The sequence below is a fragment of the Amblyomma maculatum genome, chromosome 7, assembly GCF_055883805.1.
Source record: "Amblyomma maculatum isolate TAMU_Amacu chromosome 7, ASM5588380v1, whole genome shotgun sequence".
Taxonomy (NCBI): domain Eukaryota; kingdom Metazoa; phylum Arthropoda; class Arachnida; order Ixodida; family Ixodidae; genus Amblyomma; species Amblyomma maculatum.
The window spans coordinates 36448478-36476467 of record NC_139350.1 but is presented as its reverse complement, the minus strand read 5'-3'; the positions used below and the strand labels follow the sequence as shown (position 1 = coordinate 36476467).

Below are 27990 nucleotides of genomic sequence, written 5' to 3'. Positions count from 1 at the left end.
GCGTCTTAGTATAGACGTGCTAACGAAGTTTTCCAGGAAACTTCTTTCCTTCGACGTCTGTGAGAGGTTTTGTTCCAGAACAAGATGTTTGTAGCCTTCCAGAGCTGTTTAAAGAAGTTTATTAGACGTTATGTGTTTCGTGGGCATTGACTCGAACTATTTCTTTGACGCATCGTGCACGGTTCCTTTTTCACTACATTCCACCTACCATTTTTCGCTCTATAATTTCTGCGTGGTCTTCAATTTATATATCGTAACGCTTTGTCTAAACCCTTTACCGAGCTCGATGTCTAACACCAAAACTCAGCGAACCCCTGCTGACGTACACTACATTTTCTAGGCCCTCCAACGCAGTTAATAGATCTCTGGTAAGGCTCCACCTGGCCTTTTAATACCTATGCATTTATCCCTCCCAGGTAACCACTGAAAATGCGCCTTCTGTCGCGTCATTACCGATCGCGCGGATAGACTCAACAAGACATTCGTTTCCGCACATGCTTACCGTTCTGGGCCTTCTCAAAGATGCTACACCCAGAAGGGCGGGCTGCCACCGAAGGACTCGATGGCTGTCTTCCCTCTAGCATGGCCTCCCTTGGATTGGGCTTGTTGGGGGCGCTGCATGTTGGGGAGAAGCAGTGAAGTGTAAGATAATGTTTTTGCCTTTATGGCAGAAGCTCATCTTCAGGCTAAAATTAACTACTCTGCATTGATAACTGTATCAAGTGTGGTTCTCATACAAGCGGCCCGACCCGAGCCAACGCCCCTTTTCCCTTTTTGTCGCTGCAGCCCCAGCTATCAAACGCAGTGGAGTAAACGGTTGGTTTGTGGCCTAACCTATTGATCTGTCGAGTGTCTGAGTCCAACAATACATGGTGTCAGAAGTGGCCTCATCTGCCGAACAGGACTGTTCCCATGGCCAAAGGAATGGACATCGTCAAACCGTCGGAACCACTTCAGCTGACAGTAAATGCCTGAAGATTCTAGCTTGTATTCAAGCGGAAACTGGTACTGTTCTTGACAGCGATATCCACCGACAGCCCAACGACAGCGGCGGTCAAAGCGGCGATCCATTGTAGCGCTGCCGGCCACGAAACATTAGAAGTCTGAACAATTTCAGCTTCGCGGAAGGTGAGCGCAAAGATGATGAGGATACGCTGTTAAAAATATACCCTTAATTTTATGAAAATGAAAACGAAATCTACGAAAGACACGAGTTTTGTAACTGTGTGCAAGGCAAGGCCGAACCATTTGAGCCTTTTGCATGAGACCCGGGTATCAAGCTAAGCTGTGTAACTTCAGTGGTCTCGAATAATCCATGGTAAGTGGCCAGGCTGTTTTCCAGAATAGTACGATGCCCAGGGAGAAGATGCTCCGGCATAAGAGTCTCATGTTGCACAGATCAGAATAAATGTGCAAAGCCGCGCAGGATGCCGCACAGCAGAATGCTTTATAGCGCAAAAGAAGTCTGCAAGTAGACTACACCGCAAGAAACGAGCCAGGTAAAAGAATGCAGGTTTGTTGTAAGCAATGCAGCCGGATACGCGCCAGGGTAATGCCCAGCTTAAGGGAAGCGCTGCTACGCCCGCAACAGAATGAACCACTTCTCGGTATGCTGCAGAAATCGCCAAGTCAATCAAATACAGGAAGAACTGGAAGGCGATGACGATGGAAGGCGAAGTTTTGGACGTCAGGATATGTGGTGTCAATAGGCAAGCAGTGCTAGATTTGATGACGCAAGGCCAGAATTCCGGATACAAGTCCATTTCAAAGTTGATTCGGGCTGCCAGGCAAACTTGTTCCCCTCAGAAGTTTTCAACTCGTCCGCAGAGGAACGTTTCTGCGCAAGAGCATAGGGTCGTGACTGCCTACTATACGGCATTGTACTCAAACACGTCGGCATCGTCACAGCATCCCTGGCCATTAATGGTCGCTTGACTTGAAGCAAACTCGAAGTTCATTCAGACCCCATTGCACGAAGAAACCTCCAGGATTTGTACTTTTGCAACGTTCGGTCGATATCGTTTTTTGCGGATGCCTTTCGGTATTTCGTCGGCATCTGAAGTGTTTCGAAAAACACTAAATGAAATTTTTGAATATCTTCCTGGCGTGAGAGTGCACGCCGAGGACATACTAGTCTGGGGCACTTCCCGGCAGGAGCACGATGTACGCCTTCGGTCGGGTCTGCAAGCAGCTGAGCAGGCCGGTCTCACATTTATTCGTGAGAAGTGCACTGTTGGCGTTCAAGAAAATGAGTTAATGAGCTAAGCACGAGACAAACTCTTTTTATTGTGAAATGTGAAAAACTGCTGAGAAGCAATCCTTGGCTTTAAAACGTGCCTGCAATTTGGCTTCATTCCAACAGCTGTCGCCGCCGTAAATCACGATGGGCGCGGTGATTCGTGCCTCGCAGAGCAAACTACCCTGCACCTTTTCCGTGAAATTGGCTGCTTGAAACGACAGTACACGATGGCGTTATTACCTGGTTCGGTTCCAGTGGTACAACCGGCCAAGAAGGTACCCTTCTCTTTAAGAGAGACACTACATGAAGGGCCCAACCGCATGGAGAAGGCGCCTGTTATTAAAAAAAGTAGATTTACCCACTGAGTGGGTAGGTCCATATGTCATACAACGCAAAAAGAATGGAAGAAAGGAAGGCTCTGGGTGTGCGTGTATCAACGAGAAGTAAAGACATCATGCGCGAAAATTGCTTGATTACTGGACGTGTAGATACTGAGTGCGAACTTTCTGGGGCACAATTAGTTTGCTGCCTCGCCGCGAACTCTGACTTCTGTAAAATTCCAATCGATGAAGCCACGTCACGGGTATGCAGATTTGTAACTCCGTTCGGCCGCTACTGATTTTCTTCTCGCTTTCGCGATATCTTCCGCCAGTCAGGTGTTGCAGAAGATGTCAAAAGAGATTTTTTGAAGTTTTACCAGAGGTGCATGTCAATTTCGAATATGTCTTAATCTAAGGTAACAGCAATCAATTTGATGAGCGCCAGCGTGCCGCAATAGGAAGGGTAGAAGACGCTGGAGTCAAGTTCAAGCGTGAAAAGTGCGTCCTGGGTGTAAAAGAAATAGTTTCTTGGTGACGTCATCAGCGAACATGAAATTCTGCCCAGCGCTGATCTACTTTGAACCGTTCGAGGTACACCATACTTGCAAAACAAAAATGCAGTACGCGGAATGCTAGGGGTCGTTAGCTACTTCCGAAGTATCTGCCTCGACTGAGCGATAAAACTTTCCTGCCGCGCAGGTTGGTAAAAGCAACCGTTGTTTTCGACTGGGCTCCAGTTTATCAGCGTGATTGGAAAGAATGAAAAAGCTCCTTCATTCCCCTTCTTCGACGCAGAGAAGGAAACAAAAATTTCGGCTGACCCATCAGGGCTAGCGATAGACTAGGTATTTTTGCTAAAACATGAGAGTGATTGACGCCCAGTCATGTACGCTTTGCAAGCGCTAACCAATAGCGAAACGCGGTACTCTCAAATCGATAAAGAAACCCTCGAAATTGGTTTTCCATGCGAAAAGTTTCACCAGCTGGTCTATGGCCGAAGGATTGCCAATGAAACGGATCACAGGCCTCTGTAGGCGATCACAAAAAAGAATAACGGCGATATGCCACTACGAACAATAACGGCCGATCGCCTCACGTTGGCCATCAAGGTTTTGTTAAGTGTGCCGCGTACGTGCGTCGTAAACACTGACATTGATGCAGCACGGGCACGGATTGTATACCTCTGTGCTTGAACCTTTGTGCCTCTGTACTTGGAGCTAACAGATAGCAGATAGCTTCAGATATCTGATAGCAGATACCGGTGCTGGCAAATGGACATGGCAGTAATTTAATTACAGTAATGAACGAAATTACTGTCCCTTAATTACTTTTTGCAATAATTTGCAATGTAATGAATTATTTCTTAGGTATGGCAATTTAGCAATGCAATGAATTACTTTTTCGGTTGTTCTTTCCAGCAAAAGTAATTATTTCCTTTCGAAATTACCCCGCCGGGGTGGCGCAGTGGTTACGGCGCTCGACTACTGTTCCCAAGGGCGCGGCATCGAATCCAAGGCCTCGGTGGCCGCTTTTCGATGGAGGCGAGAAGCAAGGCGCCCGTGTGCTGTGCGATGTCAGTGCACGTTAAAGAACCCCAGGTGGTCGAAATTTCCGGAGTCCTCCACTACGGCGTCTCTGATAGCCTGAGTTACTTTGGGACGTTAAACCCCACAAACCAACAAACCAACCAACCAACTTTTATTAAATTTCGCCACTACTTCTGCAGTAGACAATAATGTAGAGTACTGCGAAAGCAGGAAGGCGTACGGAAAGCCGAAGCCAGCGTAACGGAGCGGCAAAAGGAGACAGAATTGAGCAGAATAGTGCGTCTGAGACCTCGTGTGCAGTAGGTTCCCATAGTGTGGCTATGCCATTGCAAGCATTCTCCGATTGGCAGGATACAGGGCGTCAAGGAAATGCCGAAGAGAGAGGCGGTGCAAGAAGGCTGGTGTAAAACTAAATGTGAGCGCGGTGCAATGGCCCTCCCTGTTTCGTCGGCTAAGGCACACTGGTGCCCGGTTACACTCGTCACCACAGGGGCGAGGGAGGATTGGTGTTGGTAGAGATAGGCGGAAGGGTCCATGGTGTGAGCCAATATGTCTTAAACATTATTGAGCAGTGAGCCTTATTGAGCAGTGACGTCGATTCTTTCGACTGCGGAAGCAATAAATAACCTTGCTTCTACGGGCCCTTCAAATGGCGGAGACAATTCCGGGCCAGCAAGACACTGGGTTCGCCGTTCATTTTACGATCGTTCGACCATGCTTTCGCTTTTGTTGTTGTTTTTAGCCGTTTTGTTTTGCAAAGCAAGTGCTGTAGGAAAAAGCGAAGGAATACCTCTCTGGGATGGAATTTGGCGGGAAGACGAAAAAATGTGTGTGCTTCGCGTCTGGAGGACAAGCTGTTTTGTTTAGAGCTTTACTTAGTTTTGCTTAAATAAAAGCTAGAAAGTAACTTAAAAGTAATTCACGTACTCAATATAAGTACTTGTAATATATTTTCATTACTTTTGAGAACAGTAATCAGTACTGTATGTTAGTTTTCTGCAGTTTTCAGCAAAATATTAGTAATGTAAGTTATTTATTTTTAAAAGTAATTTTGCATGTATGCTGGCAACTTTCTCTTACTTTTGTATATTTAATAAAGTAACCGCTACAAGATATGCTGCCAAGATTACAGCGATCCTTTGTCTATTTTCTCTGATAGCATTATGATGTGCAGCTTTCCCTTGCAAAGACCAGCTTTTGGCTACATGCTCTTCCGTGCCCCTGCCCTTCCTGCAGGCCTCTAATCAATTGAAGACGTCCGAGTTCATGCTGTGCAATTCTACTCCAGCATAGTAAGGACACAAGAAAGCGACACCTCCTAAGTGAGGTACTAGCGGACCCATCATCATCATCATCAGCCTGACTACACACACTGCAGGGAGAAGGCCTCTCCCATATTGCTCCCCTTAACCCGGTTCTTTGCTAGCTGCATCCACTTGACCCCTGCGAACTTCTTAACCTCATCCGCCCACCTAACTTTCTGCCGCCCTCTGCTATGCTTTTCCTTCCCTTGGAATCCAGTTTGTTACCCTAAGCGACCATCGGTTATCCTCTCTTCACACATGTCATGCCCATGCCCATTTCTTCTTAATTTCCACTAGAATGTCGGTAACTTGAGTTACTTCTCTGACCCACTCTGCACGCTTCCTATCTCTTAATGTTACCCCTACCATTTTTCGTTCCATAGCCCTCTGGGTTGTCCTCAACTTAAGTAAAACTCTCTTGGTTAGCCTCCACGTTTCAGCCCCATAGGTGACTACAGGTAAGATGCAACTGTTGTATACTTTCCTCTTGAGCGATACCGGTAAGCTGCTAGTCATAACCTGAGAGTGGGCAAAGATACTTGACCAAAGATTTGCAGCAGATGACTCAAGGAGCTAAGATTGAAGGAGCGTTAAACCGTTTGTAGCAGAACAATCGGTAGTGATGGAATACTGCTGCAAGAATGTAAGGTCCTCGTACAAAAATAATGGGAGCAAAAATGCTGCAAAAGTTGCATGCAGAACATCTTGGACAGAAAACGATTAAGGCCAGAGCTCATGGTCTGAGTTTCTGGCCGAGCATAGGCAGTGCTATTTGGAAGCTTATTCGCAAATACAGCGCATGCCACAAGTATGCGTACAAGCAACCTTTCGAGCCTTTTATTTTGTGGCCGACACTTGGGGAGCCGTGATACTAGGTAGAAATCGATTTCTCTCACTTTAACCAAAGGAAATACAGCGCTAAAGGTTTGACCAAACACACGGAAAGACGAACGGGACAGGCGCTGTCCCGTTCGTCTTTCTGTGCGCTTCGTCAAAAACTTAAAACGGTATTTCCTTTGGTTAAACAATGTCCCACCAACTAGCCCAGCAGGAGATACTGTTGACCTAACTTACTTTTACTTTACTGGTGATATATACGTAATGTGGTTTGATGCGCCTTCTAGCTTTCCAAACGTGAAGCTTGCTGTTAGCAATGCGCGTGAAGTAATTACGAAATGTCTCTGTTATGTTAGCACTGTGGAGAAATCCTGCCCAACTATGTACTGACAATGGGCCTCAATTCGCTTCCCAAGATTTCGCGGATATTGCACGCCGATGTGACTTCATCCTGATTACGTGAAGCCCTGAATTTCCACGGTCGAAAAGTGTGGCCGTAAAATGAGTACAACTTTAAAAAGAAATTAGCGCAAATACTTGGATGGGACAAAAGAAAAGAAAACACACACGACGATTGACAAGATATACTACCAACTGTTTATTAGGGTGCGTACACGAGGAATATAAAGTAAAATAGGAGCATGCACTGATGGTACAGGTTCACATTCCAAGCAACTGCAAGTTGATTAGAGCACGCAGAATCAAGAAAAGCACATTCAGCGTCATATATCTGCAAAGACGCGTCACTCGCACAGCGATCAGATATTTTGACATGGAAGGCCTCTAGCACAAGCCGAGATTTTACATTGGCGCTTCTGCCTAGAATCTTAGTATTCTGAAATACTAAGTACAAATGAGTACAAATAGTGAAGCGCATTTTGAAAAACAAAATTACCATTGTTCAATGCTGCTGAACCAAATATTGAGCGAAAGCATTAGTTGCGGGTGACCAAGCGTTCTTCTCTTTTTCTTCTTCCTCAGCCCAAATATAAAGCCCCGCTTTAACCAAACGGTATGAACGTGCCTTAATGGCCTATAAGAGTAACGTGAATGCAAGGGTTCCAGCAGGCTGATTCTGTAATAACCGTCCCATGTGAAACGAGAGACCCAAGTTGGCAGCTCCTGCAGTATGGAAGGGTTTCAGTGTTTGTTTCAGCAGCCGCACCTGATGCTGTGACCTAAGTTTTTGTAACATGTCCATCACGTGGCTGATCGTGACCGCCTGCGATTATAGGACTTGAGGATGTCCTAGGGGTCGATGTCTACTTCGTCGTCGTCGCTGTCGTCGACTATGTGGCAGTTTTTGTGTTCACAGTATATGTTGTCGATTACGCCTTAGAAGGCGGTCATTGTCTGTTAGGATGAGCTATCGAGGAGCCACCTTCAGGAGAACAAACGCTTTACGCGATCACTGCCGGTCGTTTCGAACTCGTACCTCGTCTCCATGCTGCTGTGGAAGCATTGGCTTGCCCTTGGATGTCTTGCGCAGCTTCACTACGGGATTCTCAATTTTCTGCATTGAGGTAAAGTGGTGCGCAGCCGGTGAAGTTGCAACGATTCTCCTTGTGATTGGCCATTCTCTAATGGAGACGCTCGATAGGATAAGACTCATCCAGAAGTATAACTAGTCTCCGCAGTTTATTTTTAATTGGGAAAGCAATACTACTCAAGGTTTTGAGCCTTCAGTCTGGCGCGGCCGCACCCACGTGACTCTAGGATGAGCTGGGCTACCAACTTAAGCGATCGGTGTAGCGCGGCCGCACCCACGTGAAGCTATGTCACACCCCACGTGACACTAGTATCAGAGCTGGCATGTTCATACGGCTTGGTTAATGCGGGGCTTTATACGTGGGTCAGCCTGTAGCATTCGGCATTCACATTTCTAAATAAAACTGCATGACTACTAGTCTGTAGCTTGAGGAGCATACACTGTTCTATAGCCAGCTAAGCAGCTTATATGACTTGCAGTCTGCAGCTTTAGAGGCATTCACATTTCTATAGACAGCTAAAGGCAACTGCATGACTAGTAATCTATAGCTTCAGGAGCATAAAAGATTCTATAGCCAGCAAAAACAGCTCATATGACTTGCAGTCTGTAGCTTTAGAGGCGTTCACATTTCTATAGACAGCTAAAGATAACTGTATAACTTATATTCTATAGCATCCGGAGTATAAACTTTTCTATAGCTTGCTAAAACTGATTCTATGGCTTGTAGTCTGTTACTTTAGAGGCATTCAAATTTCTAGACAGAGCTAAAGATAATTGTATTACTAATATTCTATAGCTTCAGGAGCATAAACTTTCCTATAGCTTGCTAGAACTGATTCTATGGCTTGCAGTCTGCAGCTTTAGAGGCATTCAAATTTCAATAAACAGTTAAAGATATCTGTATAACAAATAATCTATAGCTTCGCGGACATATGGGTTTCTATAGTTAGCTAAATAGATTTTGTATCGTTCAGAAGCTATAAACAAAGTGGTATAGAATTTTTATGGCTGTCTATAGATATTCCTTTGGCACTTTATAGCTGTCCATAGGTAGACATAGACGACCATAAACTTTTCCATTGAAGGACATACACCATTTTTGTATGGAGGAAGCGATATAAGTTGCTTTGGCTGGCTATAGAAAAGTTTATGCTCCCAAAGCTATAGACTAGTAGTCATACCGTTATCTTTAGCCGTCTATAGAAATGTCAATGAATTTAAAGCTACAGACTGCAAGCCATATAACCTGTTTTAGCAGGCTATAGAATATTGTATGTACCAAAAGCTATAGACCAGACCATAAGAACTTTTTGTATGAGGCAGATCAACCCAATACACACAGAGCCTAAACGGATGACATGTGATGCCAATTGTCGCCACGTTTCTTAGCGCATCATCAAATCTGATTTCTTCGGAGAGGAAAAAAGGCATGAGGTGTAGTTATCATACAAGCGGCCCGATAACTCGCCAACGCCCGTTTTACTACTCTGTTGCTGGAGCCCCAGCTATCAAGTGCAGTGCATTAAACGGGCGTGGGGTTTTTTACTGGCCTAGCCTACTGATGTGTCGTGTGTCGGCTTGAAGCCAACGATAGACGCTCCTACACATATACAGCCCTACGTTGCTTTCTTTTCCACCCAATTTCAGGGCATTGTTTCTGGCTTTGTAAAACCCATCAGTCAACTAAGAAATCCTTTCACCTAAATATTTCACGCTGTTGCTCTGCCTGCGCCATAGTGCTTTATGCTAAGTACAACTCAACTTCTGAAATGATTAATGCACAGGCCACAATGATCTGAGGCAGGTTTAGGAGCTATAAATGAAATTAGCTTTTAGATATAATCGAGTTACTCCCAACAAAAAGCAAACAGATAAATAAGCAAAAGATTTTCAAAAGCGCAAGCGGTAGAGATACCAGAGCTAATATTTGATATGCTTGAAAAATGCTTGAAGATACTCAGTGACAAACTTTGAGAAAACGGTATGCAAATGGAATACATTTCGCAGTATCGGCAATGAAATATTGAATTTGCCTTTAATTGCGAAAGCAATATACTACTCGCACTTTCAAGCCTTGGTGCTAACCACGTTTGACCTTTGACCTTTAGACAACCCCCGTAGACAACCCCAAGCTGGCAGGAGCTGCCAACTTGGGTCTCTTGTTTCATATGGGACGGTTATGTCAAAATCAGCCTGCTAGGACCCTGGCATTCACGTTACCCCTATAGGCCACTAAGGCATGTTCATATGGGGTGGTTAAAGCGGGGCTTTATATGTGGGCTGAGGAAAAAGAAAAAGAGAAGAACGCTCGGTCACCCGCAGCTAATAATTTCGCTCCATATTCGGTTCAGCAGCGTTGAACCCTTGTAATCTGTCCTTGATTTGAAAATCTAAATTTGACTCTACCTTTATGGACAAAAACTTAGGGTTGTCTTGAAGGCCTAATTTTAAACATCATGTCTAAAATAGGAATATTATGAATATCAGATATTTCGAATATAATTTGTGATAAATGAAGACACTACTGTGCTTTAATGCGGCCAAGTGTAAAAAATTGTAATGTTCTTGTTTAAGGCTAATTTTAAAGTCTTCTATTCTCACTTCGGTTACTGGAATGTAAACTAGTGTATAGAATAGAATTATAAATTCGCTGAACCATTGTAAATTCACGAGGCGAAGCGAAATGGTAGATTCATAAATGGTGCAACAACAGGAATGACCACTAGTATCGTTTTTTACCTGCCTGATACTTTCCTCTAACATTTTAAATTCAGCAACAAACTGAGAACTTACCCAACGAAACTAACGCTCTAACGATCTTTTTTTCAGTGATTCATCATTGCTTACTGGCTGCAGCCGTGAAAGAAGTCTGAGAAGAGTTTTTTTGGGTCATCTCGATGGGTACATCAGAAAGGTGTGGCTCATTTTCGAACTTCACAGCATTTGTGTGCAAAATGTCTTTTCACGCCTTTTAATCTGGGACCTTTTGCTACAGTAAGACCTATAGAGGATCTGTGCACAAAAAGCTTTACCTAACTTCGGTGTTTGGATTTGGCTCATTTATAAAACAATATTTTCTTTTCTATATGGACCACGGGCGCAGATATTTCAAATTCCTTTTAGCAAGGTGTTTGTGCCTGTCGATAACGCTGAACTCCCCAGATGAAACGCCTTTGCAATCGATGAACCAGCTCCAGAAAGCTGGATGTTGCATTGTGTCGCGCGTAATTTCCTGGGGCTAGTTTTTGCCCAGTGTCCGCGCTTTACCAATCTCTTTCTCTATGTAGCACGTTTGTTGCTATCGCCGCCGCCGAGTTGCTTAGTTCTTTTGCAGGCGCAAGTCAGCACAATGAAGAGTTTTCTTCAGTGCAATCACAGACTCTTCATTTGTGCCAACGACCCTGGTCACCACCACGTGACAATATCCTCTCACCGTTGGTGTACCTTTCAGTTGAAGACTTCGAACTCAATGGGATTCATTCATTCATTGACACTGTTATTCATACACCAGTGTGTACAGGAAGCCAAGGAAAAAAAAAGCAGTTTTACGATGGCTTGAGGAGCCCCTAGCCCGCAAAAATGCACTGGCGCCAAAAAACACAGTCAATGAAAAAATGATTACAGCCTAGTGATAACAAAGAAAAGGAATAATAGTAGTGTTTTAAGAGAATAGCAGACTTTCATGTCCTATCCTAGAGGCATGCTCCGGATTATACGAGGCTGCCATGGTTCGAAATGAAGAGGAGGGAAGATGTCTGGGTTGCTCAGTTTTTCAAGGCTTCGAGTATTCAAAAGGCAATGCCTCTAACGCTGACGGACATTTTTTCGTTCTGGTGTTTATAATGCTATCGCTTTAAGACGACCACTTATCCTTCAGTGGTGAAAAAAGTACTAAGCGTCAGTGCTACTAAAATTAAAATGCATTTAGCCACTGTGGACTGCAATGGGTGGACGGAGCGCTACCATCCGCTTCTTTCATTAATACTGGACAGCGCCATTCCTGAACATCTGGAGTACTAGCCTGAGAGCGAGGGAATAGTTGTGCGTCTTGCCGAGTATCGTCTCGCAGCGAACGCGCACGCGAGATCGCAGCGGCGCGGAGCGGCCCCGCAGCCGTGATCTCACCACTTTTCCCACGATAGTAAATATTTTTTAGGTTCGAATCGTCTTTGCTATCAAGCTTCCAATTTGAACAGTACACGAATGCTAAGTGGCAAGTGAAATGGTATGACATCCCACTGATGACTGCATAAAAAAGTCCAGCATGAAAGCTGTGATACGAATTAACGTGTGCACTTTTTTCAGACACGTTTTTCTCAAATCCAGGGAACAGAGTCAGAGTTTTGGTCGAACGGACTTTATATATCGCGTAAAATGCTGCAAAAGTAATACCTCATAGCTTTCATATGCGCAGAAAGGACAGCTTTACTCACACTGAAATACCATAGCTGCTTTCTGGGGCAGTTAAGCGACCTGACGTAAATGTCATGGCTACAAGGGTATGACTAGTGACATCAGTAGGCAGTTTATCTGCATAATTGACTTTCCTGATTTACGAAATGTGCCTTGAATTCAGAATTTTATGTTTCTAGCAATCAGCTGCTCACTAATCCGCCTGTGAAAGGCACAGACACACAGACACACTGTAAAAAAAAAGCTCTACTTTACGTAAAAACCCGTTGGTAATGCGTTGCCGAAGAGGTTTCCGTATGCTAATTACGGCCATACGTGCACGACATACAATTTCTGTGTGCTTGGTAATTGGAGGTTTCGTATAAGTGTTCGCGGAATGAAATTGTTTCTCCGAAGACAGATGCTCCAGTTTTGTTTCTGGAAAGCTACGTTGACCTCATATGACGATTTCTGTATGCTTGGTACTGAAAGGCTTCGGTTTTCTTGTTGCTGACGATTACACAATGCACAAGTGTATTACCTCCGTAACAGTCATTTGAGCTGAAGCAGAAATGACCTGAATATTAACATGTTCACTACCTAGTTGGTCACCAGTGAGTCACATAATTTATTCATGCTGTGTAGCCACAAATACTGGGCATTATGATTAAGATGTAGGAGATTTTATCGAGAGGTATACAAAGAGACCTCACAATACAATCTGCCCAATGCTTCAGCATATGATCCAGTATTGCGGCAGCATGGCATCAATAAATGACATGACCCACCAATGGTCCAAGATGCAGTGCACATGTTAAAGTGCAGGCTGTCTCCAGCCCAGCTCAAATCACTTCATTACAGATGCAATACACATACTCATTATATAACCTTCAGTAACTAACCAGAAGCACTTGTCCCCACAAAAGCTGCTGAGTGCATGCACACATCATAAAGGATAGGATAGGATAGGATAGGAAATGTTAGTTTCTCTAGGAGGGTCTTGTGCTAGCAGCAGAAGAGTTCCATCTTCCGCCTTCTCACAGGGTCGGTGCCCCTATTCCAGGGCTCCGCTGAGCTTCGCTACTCGCTGGGCTTGCTGGATTAGACCTAGTTGGCAATCCAAATTGCCGCTGGAGAGCCGGCTCTCCCACTGTTCCACACTCGGGTCTTTACGAAAGCTGTCGTTATTTCTGCATTGCCACGTGATGTGGTATAACGAAAGTGTGCTACCACACCATGGGCAGGTGTCCCGATATTGTGACGGGTAAATTTTTTTTAGGATATGCAGGTTAGGGAATGTTCCTGTCTGCAATCTTCGCCAGTACACTGCCTCTTGTTGTTTTAGATCCCGATGAGGCGGCGGATAGCGGATCCGTACCCCCTTATAGTAATTCAGAATATCTGAGTACGTAGGGCCGACTCGCTCGGGTAGATCGTCCAAGTGGGAGGAAGCTCGGCTCGTGTACCCTCGAGCTACCTGATCGGCGCATTCGTTCCCCGCTACGTCGGTGTGTCCTGGCACCCAGCAGGTGTTGTGTTTGACATTTGATGGGGTCGCCGTTTAAAACCGTAACTTGCATGGATGGATGGAAAAACTTTATTTTCGTCAAAGAGCATGTGTGGACGATTCCGTGTTAGATGATCATCAACCCATGGCCGACGGCGACCTGAGTGGCCCACTCCACGGCCCTGGTCTGGACGACCGGGTCTGAGCTGGCCAACACGGCCTCCCACTGCTCGACGGAAGGATCACGCATAATATCTGCCGGTGGCGGTGCTATGCTACAGCTCCATAATATGTGGTCATAGGTTGCCAATTCCTGACACCATTTGCATTCCGGCTGAATGTCCGGGTAGATTTTGCTCAGCACGTATGGGTTGAAGAAACATCTAGTCTGCAATCGTCGCCAGACGCATTCCTGCGCCTTCACCAATTGCTTGTCCGGGGGTGGGTAAATCCTCCGCTCAAGTTTGAAATAATTAGTAACGTCATGAAAGGATACCAGCCCATCTCTCGTGGACCTTCCCGGAACGTCCGGCTCACCTACTCGGCTGACGAAACCTCGAGCATTCATGTCAGCCGTCTCGTTCCCAGGATTCCCAGAGTGTTCTGGTACCCAGAAAATTTCCGCCTCCGTAGTCCCTCGCCCCGTGGCCCGATTCAGCAATCACGTAACTTGGAAATGAATGTTTATCGGATAAGTGTCACATGGCATATTCAAGTCCATGCGCATGGACAATAACATAGTGAAATAACAAACCTCTTTATTTTTAATATGTCGTGTCTTGTACTCTTCCACATGGCCAGGCTAGAAAAGAGCAGAGAAAATGCAACTGTTAGTTGCATCATTTCATGAATGCATTGTAAAAACAGTGCAGCGATATTCAGTGCAATAAAAAACTAGCACATATAATTCACTAGCCAGAAATAAAGAGCTTTCACTATATGACCATTTATCTGGTATGAAGGAGCACTGAACATGGGTAAAGGGGGTAGGCCTCAGTTCGCAGGTTGAGCCAACGTTTTGACAAGTGGACTTGTCTTCCTCTGGGCAAAGCGATCATCACTGGCAGAGGTTTAAATATGCTTTTGCTTCCAAAGAAGAAAAGCTGGGGAGGGGGAGGATGCATGAGAAGAAAGTAGGTCATGGAGTAAAAAATGTTTCTTCAGTATGTATCTCTCAGCCTGGAGCCAGGGATCCTGTGGCCTGCAAAAGAAATAAAAGTAGCAGTACCAGGAAAGACTACAATGCCAGGTAGATCATTAGTCACCACCTAAGAGGGTTTGAAGCAGATAACATACAAAGCAACAGGCTTTGCAAAGGGCCCTGATAAGGAATATATATCTAAAGGGGGCAATTCTTAAAATTTTCTGCAAAAATTGTGTGTGTGTGGGGGGGGGGTGGTGAGAAGGACAAAGAAACAGAATAATAAACACACAGTGAACCACAACCAACATGCTATAGAAAAGTGCCAGGGCAAACTCAAGTAACAAATGATAAGGAGGAAATGTGTTTGCAGAAACATCTGCAGCTTATGCTATTCCAGATGGGAATAGAGTGTACACTATCTGTGAATACACTGTACAATTAATTCTGTACTTAACTAGGCGCCTGTCCCATGTCCTTCCTTTTCTCTTGTGTGCGTGTATTTTTTGTGCTAAGAATGTTGTCTGAAATTAATGCTATGTGGGATTGTTTTCCAAAATAGTTACAATGCAGAGCGAATATACTTAAAGGATTCTAACATTCCTTTAGAGATATATTTATCTGCTGATTGCAATGTTCTAAATTTATGAATTAGATACACCTCCATATTTTCTGTCCCTTGCAGGTTTAAAGGCTGACTGGAGATGATATAATTTCATTTCTTCGAACTTATGATCTTTCTGATTTAAATGCTGCGAAACAGCTTTCGGGAGGTTTTTGTCTGTGTCTGCCTGATGGCCATTAAGCCTTATGTTCATTGGTTGCCCTATCTTTCCGATGTGCTGTTTATTGACAGAAGGACCATTCTAGAAGGTAAACAATGTTTGAAGAGGTGTACTTAAATCCTGAATTTATGTGAAAAGTGAAATCGCTTGCATTACTTTTAACCGTGGTGTCTTTTTGTATATGACTGCTCGTCTTTCAAGAGAGCAAAGATGTGGTTGCTTTGGATGCTGGAACCAGCAGGAACAAATATCTCTAAAGGAACGTTAGAATCCCTCAGGTATATTCCTTCTGCATCATAACTATTCGGGAAAACAATCCCACATAGCGTTACTTGTACAGTTTATTCACAGCACATGTATACTCTATTCCTTCTCGCAGTAGAATAAGCAGCAGATGTTTCTCCAAACCCATTTCCTCCTTATCACTTGTTACTTGAGTTTGCCTTCAAACTTGTTTTTTTGCATGTCAGCTGTGGTTCACTGTGCAGTTATAATTCTGTTTCTTTTTCCTTCTCCCCCCCCCCCCTTTTGCAGAAAGTTTTAAAAATTGTCCCCCTTAGATATATATTCCTTATCAGGGCCCTTTGCAAAGCCTGTCCCTTTGTAAGGTGTATCTGCAACAAACCTGTTTAAGTGGTGACTAATCATCTACCCGGCATTGTAGTTTTCGCTGCTACTGCTGCTTTTATTTCTTTTGCAAGCCACAGGATCCCTGGTTCCAGGCTGAGAATGCATACTGAAGAAACTTTTTTTTTTACTCCATGACCTACTTTCTTCTCAGGCATCCTCCCCATCCGCACTCCTTGACTTACTTTCTTCACACCCACTTTCATCCTCCCCAGATTTTCTTCTCCGGAAGCAAAAGCGTATTTAAACCCCTGCTAGTGATGATCGCTTTTCCCAGACAAAGACAAGTCCATTTGTCGAAACGGCTCGACCTGCGAACTGGGGTGTACCCCCATTACCTTTGCTCAGTGCTCCTTCATACAGTGTAAACTATCTTCCTCTCATTCTACCTGCATCATTCACTCATCTGTAACACTATTTTATGCCCTCTAATTCAACATGGCTTGAAGGCATATATGAATATTGCACCAATAACTATAGAAGGGAGTATGCCATTCTCTACACCAGAAGTGTACCATTAGCAGACACTGACAATGAAAAACTTGTAAATTCAGTTCAAATTTTTTGTGCAAGCAGGATGGAAACTGCTAAAAGAAAAAGAAAAGAAATACGTTAGAATTATGATGGGAAGAATCATGCAGGTAGATTACGTCTTGAAATCGTCCATGTAAAATGCATGCTAAAAAAATATTACAGATCTGAACAACTCTAGGCATTAATGGCACCACTTTGCATAGCTTCAAGGAGTCGGAGGGAAAAAAATGAAGACTGGCTGAAAATTAAATTTGGCTAACATATTTTAGCCCTTTTAAGTAGCTCAGGTTTAAATAACAGCCCATAATGCATGAGCTCGCATTAAGTTCATGAGTTTGCAGATACCACGAGAAGTAATAATCGCTAGCATCTGAGAAAATGAGTCCTAGGTAGTAAGTAATCATGCAAAGCTAGTTCAGTTATGAGCACATAAAAATTAGGTATTCATTTAAGAGCTTGTCGGTCAGATGAAATTAGAAATTAAAATGATTATTGAAAAAAAATGCAAACTAATGCATACCAGAGATTAGCAGATCCAAGAATTTTGAGAGTTACGTCGCATGTTGGCTAGCATGTCCTGATAAAAAAAAAATTTCTTTCAGAGCATTAGTGTTAAATGTTTATTTTTTTAGGCATATGACAACCTTGTCATTAAAAGCATGGTTCTTCACTTCATGGAAAAGTTGCCCTATTCTGTAACAAATTTCTGGCAGATAATTAAGGCCTTATTGCATCACAGTAAATGCATAATAGGGGCACATATATACTAAAATGTGGCATTTTATTCCTGAAGGACTATTAACACGACTACTGCTGCTAACAGAGACCAATCCAAGTTTCACTTGGAAAATCTGCTAGTCAGTGTTATTTCTCACAAAATATGCTTGCAGCTCCCAAAATATTTTGTGGTCCCAACATTGGCATGGGAGTGGAAAGATTGCATAGCTTTGTATAGAGGCCTCTGAAGCCTTACCATTCAACCATATCTGGATTAAGTATGGCTATCAGGCAAGAACAAGGTCGACAGAGTTCATTGCCCGAGTTGGCATGCAACCTTTTCTGCAGTATACAAAGCAAGGCCTAAGCCGCCGTAAAAACACATAGTACAGCCTTGACAGCAGTCACACATGCCCATCTGAGGAGGCTAATTTTTGTTCAGAGGAAACTCATTTATCCCCAGAATTAATTATATCGAAAGCTTTAATCATTTGTCGCCAAGGGTTAGCTTTGGCATCATCAAGAATTGTAGGCTTTGTACAAAGGTTTGCTTTCTTTTAGGAATGTGCCATCTCATTATTTATTGCCTAGTCATGTTCATACAGTCTGCTGTTGATGCACCTCCCCATTTGTACAATGTGTATACCAGAGCAGCTCATAAAGATACTGTGCACAGCCTTAGTGGTGTATTTTAACCTACCATTATTCTTTACACATATATATTGTTTCTTGTTCAAAATGGGACAGATTACCAGCAGTTTAGTAGCTGAAGAAACCACCTTGACATCATACCTGTTGCGCATCTCCATTATGGGGGAAATTTCATGGAGTAAGAATTTATTTCATGCACAGTCTTCAGACTAAAAGACCCGGATCTGGTTGGTTCTTTTACATTTTGGAGAAGACATGCTGCAACACTGCAGATGACGTTTCAGCATAACCTGCTTTCTCGAGCAGTTCAAGCTGGCCTTCAAAGTTGTTATTCAAGGAATCTGAATAAACAATTCATCTGTATTACAGCTTCCATTAAAAGCTGATAAAACATGACAGTTGCTAATTTTCTTTCCACAATGATGAACAAAGTATTTCCACAGTTTATGAATGACAATTTCAAACCCAGAATAATGTCTGCTGAAAGGAAGTTAATCCTGGTCTTTCCAGAAAATACATCTTCTGCAAGGCCAGTGTGTATACAGCACAAGGTAAAACCAACCAACAAAGAGGGCCCAAACAATGCATCTGTAAGACACTGCATGAAAATAGTTCCTTATCTCTATTACATTCCCCACAAAATAAACATTGGCCACAGATGGTGTTTTTTTTTTCACTTCTAATCAACTGTTTAGAATCCGTACACTCTTACACAAGAAGTAAGAGATATGTGATAAGAAAATCAGGAACTGTACATTGAATGCACCACTAATATTGTGTACAACCTTGCTCTTACCTGTGGTTGCATATACATTCGGCAAATGAGAAAGTGAATTTGACTGCCGACTGTATGAACGTGAAAGAATAGAAACAATGAAAGATGGTACCTTCTATACACAGGCTGCAATTCTGGCACATGGAAAAAAAATCTTTAACAGGAACAAATTGTGATCATATAACTGAATGGCGTGATAAATTCAGCACTGCTTCAGCTTTACTTCTAAACAAAGACCTAAGACAGCCACATTTGACCTTACTGATGTTGCTCCCCATTCTATCAGTTCAGTGACTGCGGGCACTGCCACCTGCTTTTTTAGGTAGCTCATGAATTTTTAAATGATGCTGCAGCTGCTTAATTTGGGGTATCTTATCTCCATTACATTGCATCCAGGCTTCTTGCACCCAGCAACAGGCTGCCAATTTGAATCAAGTAGGCGTTCATCTTTTGCCATATTTTTTAAGTAGGTGCTGCAGTAATGTAGCTGCTTCCTAAGAAAAAATATAACTGAAAGTTGTACTTAGCATATGCCACATGTGTTTGTTCAGTTGTCCTTGTCTTCTTTGCAGCAGTATCGACCTTCTAGAAAGAATAGATTAGCTGACAGCCAGCCATATTTTCAAATTTATGTAAGATCTTCGAGGAAAAGTTAAGCTAGGATGGCATTCTGTATGAATCGTAGCTGCAATAAAGGTCTTTAGATGGACTTACGGGATACAGGTGAGCTGTGTTTAGAGTTCACAGTTTCGATTGGTTGGCTCATGACAGGTCAACCAAGAGACATATGGCATGTGAACCAAAGCAATGAATGCATCAGTCATGAAAATCTGTGGTAGCAACCAGAAAGGCCAAGGGAACAAGACATTAAAATCACAAATTGAATTACTAATCTGAACACAACTGGAGCAGGGTAGGTAACAAACCTATGGTAAAGAAGTCTATTGTATGGCCACATTCATTGTAGCTGCATACCTAATTAGTCACAGAAGCGCGCTGGATTATGTGGGTGGGGCAGGCTCCAAGCAGTGAATCTGGATGCAGGGAATGCACTCCACCTTCAGATGCTTTGTAGATGGCCACTTGGCCACTGGGAGCAGCAAAGCAGCCATATCCAGATAAGTGGCGGTGGGGTTGATGGTGCAAAGCAGCTGCAGCTTGGCAAGGCTTCACACCAGACCCTGCATCAAGAAGGACGACTTCAATATCTTGCCTCAAAGTAGAATATGTTTATAAAGAGCTGGTATTCAGTGACATTTTGAACAATTAGTTACACATTCATCCTTAGAGCTCAGTACAAGATATTACAAACAGTTGATCACAGGTGGTCATGCCCATGCTAAAAATTAGCCATTCAAGGGAGTGATGTGATAGCATGTTGCACACACAGATGTTTTTCTTTTTTTTTTATTTATAATTTTTACTTTTCTACAGCAATTCTTAGCATAACCAAACATTTGCTTTCTATTCCATAAAGTTTCATGATTTTGAAAGCATTTTTCTTTTTTTCAATTATTTCTTTCATCAATTACTAAATTTTATTCATTAGCACCTCTAGCATAGGCTTTTCATTCTTTGAATTTTGACACCTCTGAACCCCCTTTCCTTATTTTTTCACTTAATTCAACAATTACAATGATTTGATTAACTTGTCATCAACTACAAAACAAATATTAATTTACTAGAACCACAAGTTGTCATATGGCTTTTTTACACAGCCCCGATTATTTATGACCTACTACACCGACCACTACTGCCACGCTGACGGCTTTTCAATCAAACGAGAAGTTTAAGCAGTCACTTAAAACAGCATTTGCTGAAGTCTTCTCAAGGAAGCAATTTGCACTAGTGAAAAACCACAATGGAACCTTCTTAATTCTTAGTTCTTTTCCCACACAAAAGTGGGAGAACAGAAAAGAATGAAATGGAAAGTTCCCTTTGTCTGCGATCATTTTCGCTCTGCATAATTGAAAGCCAACTTGTCTGGTAAACTTTTGATCACAGGCTTTCGGCACCCACAGATTCTACAGCCACCTCGTCACGGTTACGGCGCTCGACTACTGTTCCCAAGGATGCAGGATCAAATCCCTGCCTTGGCGGCCACATTTTCGTGGAGACAAAAAGCAAGGCCCCCGTGTGCTGTGCAATGTCAGTGCATGTTAAAGAACACCAGGTGGTCGAAATTTCCGAAGTCCTCCACTACGGCATCTCTCATAGCCTGAGTCGCTTTGGGACGTTAAACCCCACAAACCAACCAACAAACAAAGAATGCTTTTCTCAAAAAGAAAGCAACACTAAGCCTAATGAAATGCTGTAAAAAATAGCTTCAAATTATTGTGAATTCCACAAGCCTTTTCACTTTAAAACTGAAATTTGAATATAAAAGAAACCACTAAGTTTTGCTATAATCATGGCAAGTTTGATTTGGTATTACGATGGCATAGAGAAGAAAAACAGTATTTCCTTAACTGAAAAAGGGAGCAATACATAACAGTTATCTCACTTGTCCACTCACGAAAGGCCCCATATCGCAGCTTTAAACAGTTTAAGGGGACAATGTGAAACGCATGTACAATAGATTCAACGTGTTTTGTTGAAACAAGACCACACAATGCACCCGCACCCATGCATGTATTTGATACTTCATTTGGGAAATGCAACGTCTATATGGTCAGGAGAAGTAGACATACTGCTCTAATCGTCACATAATGTGGAAATTCGGACCACCATTTGGCCTGAATATAGACGTAAAAATACAGGGTTAAAGCTATTTAAGCAGCTTCAATCAATAGTATGTACTGCCTAGCATGTTGATTCATGATACAGAGGAACACAGCAAGTAGTAGCAGGGACAAGAAAGACAGATGCAAACACAGGCGCTCACTAATACCGCTGTCACACGGGCAGTTTTACCGCTGTCACACGGGCAGTTTCAATGCTCATCGAGGCAAATGGAGATTGAGCTCAATGGGGTTCAGCTATTTCCACACGGCAGTTTTCAATGATGCTCGAACGCGATCAGTATTGACTCAAAAGGTTCAAGAATGACCACTGGCATGCCAAGGAACATTAAGAGGAGCCCTGCATTCACCGTAAGGTGAAAAACAAGAGAAAAACAAAACAAAAAGTCTTCTGGATTAAATTGTTGACAATGAACAGTCTGTCAACCAGTTTTATGGGAGTCAAAATGATCATTCTAGATAATCTGCGGTGTTCAGATGTAAACAAACTGATAATTTTCTTATATGGCAGCACCGCATGCCACAGCGTTTTGCTCATGATTGCCTTTTACCATGCTTTGCGACAGCCAAGACTACGGAGAGCCCCATATGTGCTTTACACGATAGCAACTACGAACGCAATGAAGACAACCACCGAGCTCTGTCGGCATCCTGGCACAAAACGAATGCGACAAATGCAAATAATTCGTCGTCGTTCCGGTGTTGCTCGCCTGCAGTGCCTGTGGGTTATGCTGTGATGTGAGGCATTCGAATAGCCTTTGAACAAACTGATTCAAAAAACCCCTTAGTGTGATATCCGCCTCGTTTTATACTGTTTCACTTCGTATTTTCACTAGATGTTGTTGCCCATGGCTCGATCTGTTGAATGACATGGTCACTACTCCATGCCCATTGAAATTTGCCGTGTGGCAGTGGTGCATCTCGACGACCATCGAAAATGTCAATTACCATTCACTCAATGGACATTGAGATTGCCCGTGTGACATTGGTATAACATGGGTGTCGGCAGGAATTTTTTCTTAAAGGGGGGGGGGGGGGGGGAGGAAAAACTAGAGAGGGATAAAAGAAAAACTAACTCGACTGCATCCTATAGCGGGCGGGGGTGGCGGCCAAATTCTCCTTTTGCACCCTTCTTCTGATGCCCATGATGATCAACAGCCCCTTCCTGCCAATCTTACATAACATGTTCACAGGTGCTCAAAAACAACTCTACTCAGGTGCACACACTTATCGAAGGAATTTGAAGAGGCCTGAGCTTTTGCTACTACTCATGTGGGGGTGTCAAAGCACTTGTATAGAACAGCTGTTCTTCCAAGGGCAGGTGTGCAGTTCTTACACATGCTGCAAATTTGGCTGAGCATACCCAAGTCTACCTCTTTCAGATCCTTCTAGTCTCTTGTAACCTAGTGTTTAGACACCTTCCTCTGGCTGATATAGATATTTCCACATGACAGGGAAATGAAGTACTTGTTTTTTGTAAGCTGGCATGGGCAATGTTTGGCCCCACAGACGGGTTCTACAATGCTCTCAGAATTACCTTTTTTTGCACCACTGGTTCAATTTCTTTGACACAGAGAAGACAACAACAGTTTATGCTTTCTTTCCAATCTTTTTTTAGTTTGTGTGATATAGTATGTACATACATTATGAAAGCATCCTGAACAGGATTTGAGAGGGAGCCTCAGTTCGCAAGCTGAGCCAACAAAAGAGAAGTCCCTTTGTCAAAACGTTGGCTGGGCTTGCAAACTGAGGCTTCTCCTTCAACCCCTGTTCAATGCTTTTTAAACCGTGTAGCCATCTTCTTTCTCTCATTCTGCCCAGTCTGTAAACACAGTATCATAAACACCTTCCTTTGACAGCTGACTGCTTTGGGTTGCTTCCTAAAAGCAGAGAGCTCTCTGCTACAGCAATTAAAAGATTCGCTGTATACCTGGCTTCTTTAAAACGGTGCAGTTAGCTCTGAAATGCATCTTCCTGTTGGCGCATGCATAATTTTTCAAGAGCGCTCATCAAACAAGAACATACTAGGTCTCTTTACTAGTTTCAAATGTGCCGAGGCATGCACAAGAACCAGCTTGTTGCCCCTTAGCTCCCAGGCTCAGCATAGATGTTTAGGGCCAAAATGCAAGCACAATTCCAGACACCTAATGTGGCCATCAGCTGGGCGCTGAATTATTAACTTTAACGTGCAGACAGTGAACATGGTTACAACTTGGGACACTTATGTCTCAAAATATCCTCTGACATCAATCATTCAGAACTGCAAGGACGGCATCCATAAACTTAAATACCATGACTTACATTGCGCTCGGTGTACTGATCCTGAAACTTGCAGTCTCAGAGAGACATATATATCGCTCAAGACTGGCGCAACACATGTACCAATACAAATTCCACTTCGTTGACAGATAATATGATCTTCACACTGTATGAACAAAGATGGAGATCAAGGTTTTTGGAGTTGCTTTCAACATACTTGAACTCCACCTTTGAGAAGTGAGGTCTCGGAGAGCAGGATATATATAACTCAAGTAAACTCAGAGATCGAAACTCGGATGAGGTAAGCAAACACTGCAGCAAGTGCAAGAACTGCACACCTGCCTTTGAAAGAACAGCTGTTCTGCACAAATCCTATGACACCAACACAAGACTGAAGGCAGAAGCTCAGGTAGTTTCAAATTTTTTCAAGTTTGTAACCATCCGTCCATGCACTTGAGTGGAAAATGGTTGTTCTTAAATGCCCATGAACATACTTTTAAACATAGAGAGAAGGAATGGAGCAACAAGGTAATCATGTAACAGTTACATGACATGTTTGTTCTTTCTTTTCTTTATATTATCTTGGAACTGGTGGATCTATAAACTGGTTCAAGTCTATAAACAACATTGTTAGCACTTTGTTTGCATCAGTCTTCTTTGCCCCTATCACTACTGTGCTGTATATTAATCTGTTTCAAGCAATAATTAAAAAAAAAATGTACTCAACATTTTATGTAATCAATAAAAACAAAGGTAGAGAAAGAAGATGTCTACGGCATGAAAGAGCACTGAGCAAAGGTTGTAGGGAGCCTGAGTTCGCAAGTCGAGCTAACATCTCGACAAGGGGACTTGTCTTTGGTGGGCAGCATGACCATCGTGCTGAGAAAAATCTGTCAATGCTTGTCCAAAACCATAGGAAGCACAAAGCCAATAACAAATCTGGCACAATCAAAATATCAGAACCTACAGTTTAGGCAACCAGATACAAGATGAGCATAAAATAAAATGTTCATACAGTGAACAACGTAAATCCAGATGCAGAGAAATTTATCTTTGTTTGTAATACCAACAGGATCGCAATCCTAGGTTGGATGGATCCGGCAGTAAAAAGACACAGTGAAAAACATGCATGCTTTTAAAGTGATCTGAGTACCCGTGTCCACAAAATTCTGCTATTATCTTGATCGCAAACTATAAATTTAAGCTAGCACGGGTGCACATGAACACACATAAACACACATATAAGAATACGGGAACAACACGAGCTGAAATGCGTAGAATGAGACACAGAAGTGGGCAAATTGCTGCTGAACTTCAAGCATTTTAATTTAAAAAAAAACATCTGCCTCCCACTGAAGCTAAAGTCACAAAAAGCACTGCACACACACGGCAGCATTTTTTAAAATACAAAATGACCGGGTCTATACTCATGCTGCAGCCTTTCTGCACCACAACCTAGAGTCTAGGCAACAAGACACAAGATAAGTATGAAAAAAAAAAAGTTGATGCGATGAAAAACGTAAATCCAGACGCAGAGAAATTTACCTTTGTAATACCAACAGGATTGTAATCCTAGGTTGGATGGATCCAACAGTCAAAAGACACAGCCAAAAACGTGCATGCTTTTAAAGTGATCTGAGTACTCCTGTCCACAAAATACTGCTGTTATCTTTATCACCAACTACAAACTTACGCTAGCACGGGCGTAGTACATCAGCACACATAAAAAAAAAAAAAGACCCAATCTGACTCCTACTGAAGCTAAAGTCATAAAAAGCATTCCACACACTGTAGCATTTTTTTTTTAATACAGAACGACCGGATCTATAATCATGCTGTCGCCTTTCTGCGCCACGCCTTCTCGCAACAAATTAACGGGACGTTAACCCACAGGTGCCGTGACCCCTCTACGGCAGCTGAAATGAAGCGCCTACAACACTATTAAAAGGCTGTAAACACATACTGCAGCAGTACGATACAATACGTCGTCTCTCTAACTTGTCTTACTTCGCGATGTGCACAAGTACTTTAAATTCATATTGTAAACATAGCTTACCTCTAAAGACAACTGCGTAGGCGTGCAGACAGCTGTTCGCCTTTATCCAGGTTAAGCAAAAGTACTGCTGCATATTTGGCAAGTCCAACCTGTAGTCACATTGAATAGATCTGTCCCGGCTTCCTCTTTCGGATCCTTTCAAACTGGACACAAAGCACCCATCCTTTAGACAGAGCCCAGCACAATGAAGCACACACACTTCTCTGAGATGTTAGCAAGACTCGAAATTGCCCTTCACATGGAATATCAAATTTCGATAGCACTACACGAGTGAACGCCCTACTACAGTTGTATTCCTACGCTGAACGCAGCACACTTCACGACGGTTGACAATTGAAGCAGCGCTTCGAACAAACATAGAAGTTCGCCGACGTCCGGCATGGCGAGCAATAACAAAGACGAGGCAATGACTAAAGTGACGGGGCCCAGCGCTTTAACAACGACGTTGAAGAAATAAACACAAAATGCATTTAGTTTCGGTTCCGGTTTCACTGGGATAAAATACGTGCAGACATTGGACTTCAGACTTCAGTCTCGCCGGCAACAGAACAAACGACAGTTATGTGAAGTCAATCGACCCAGCGTTTGCTTTTTTTTTTTTTTTCGCCATGGATTTCGAATCGCGCAAAGCTGCCTAATGTCGGCCTAAATCCGCCTGTACTAAAGCTTTAATATCACGCTAATGCGTTCTTTTATATCTGTTCAATTGACTTTGTTCTACGCTTTTTAAAGCAGGCGCCCATACCGACTGTTTTTGCGAAGCAGCGACGAGTCCCGCGCATAGTCCAAACAAATGTTCGTTACCGATGCTGGCTTTGAGAAACGCATGAATACCCTGACAACTAAACGATGAACGGGTAAGAGAGACTGCGCAAAGATCGCTGTAGGTTATCTCACTGAATTAATTAAGTGACAGCGTTGGTTCAAATTCCTTTTACGGTAAGAGGCTCTTGAGGGGTGAATGGAACAATGACTGTGGTCAAAGGAAGAAACAATCACCGCGCACATCCAGCACCATAATGAACAAAGAACGACATCATGCTCACCTGTTGGCAAAAACGATGTCTTCTTTTTCTCAATCTGCGTTGTTCAATTAGATCAGCATCACAGTCACTGCACGACCACAGCGACCACAGCTGCATAGCCCTAATTTTTCAAAACCCGGAACGGGAAGGAGCGCGCACTTCCTAAAAAGGAGGACATATAAACGCAGATACGGTTGCGTATAAGCCCTTAAGGGAGGTAGGCAGCGCCGCCACGACCCGTACGCATCGCATTTGTGAATTTGGGGGCTTATCAAAAGCATATCTACAATATTTTATGATGCAAACAATAGCACAACATAAGCCAGCACTTTGGTTGCAGCGTTTCGGTCTCAAGACAATTTTGTCGACATCATAGCAACCACCTTCACGGATTTATTATTGCCGTTCTGTCCTTTTTAGGTAGAACAGAGCAGCTGTATGCTCTTTTATCCAGCGTTCCTACGAATGGTTTACGGATTTTTTTTTACAGTGCATCTGCATATGCCCACGATAGCGGTCCACTTAACTTGCTCACCTGAGAAAGTCGCACTCCGGCCTAAATAGATCCCTCGCTCGGCTGGCGATGATCACCCAGGTGGTGCCCCAACTGGTTTACCTCACACCACGGTCAGAGAGCAAGGTAAAGCAGCAATGCTCTCCACACCGTAGTCTTTGCACGGGTAAGGGTAACGGCTGGCAGGGTCCCTTGGCGTCGTGTGCAAGCGGGCTTCCTGCGAGAAAGGGGCAATGGAACGTTCGATCCAAGCTATGGCAGCGCTGATCGAGCCCGTGCTTGCGCCTCGAGCCGCGCGCCCCGTATGGTGTCTTTTACTTCTTCTTATTGCGTCCAAGATAAGAGGCCCACATTCGTGAACAGCGCTGGCTGAGCAGAACAATAAATTGAGTTTATTTTCATTTTACTTCATACCTCTAATCTAAAAAGCAATAAAAGGGCTATGTTGTGATGTTTAGTGTAGTTCTACTAGTACACGTGCGTTGAGACTCGCAGGTGTAATGAATTCTAGAACCTTTAGGGGCGCACTC

General features: G+C 43.2%; 1 long non-coding RNA gene across 1 annotated transcript; it reads right to left on the bottom strand.

Moving 5' to 3' along the window:
• Positions 1 to 502: 502 nt before the first annotated feature.
• On the bottom strand, positions 503 to 27077 carry LOC146182989 (uncharacterized). Its single transcript, XR_014708451.1, has 5 exons — positions 26968 to 27077; positions 25922 to 26064; positions 19841 to 20046; positions 14390 to 14437; positions 503 to 615 (listed from the first exon to the last, which is right to left on the bottom strand). It is a non-coding gene; the product is annotated as an uncharacterized LOC146182989 (long non-coding RNA).
• Positions 27078 to 27990: the final 913 nt, after the last annotated feature.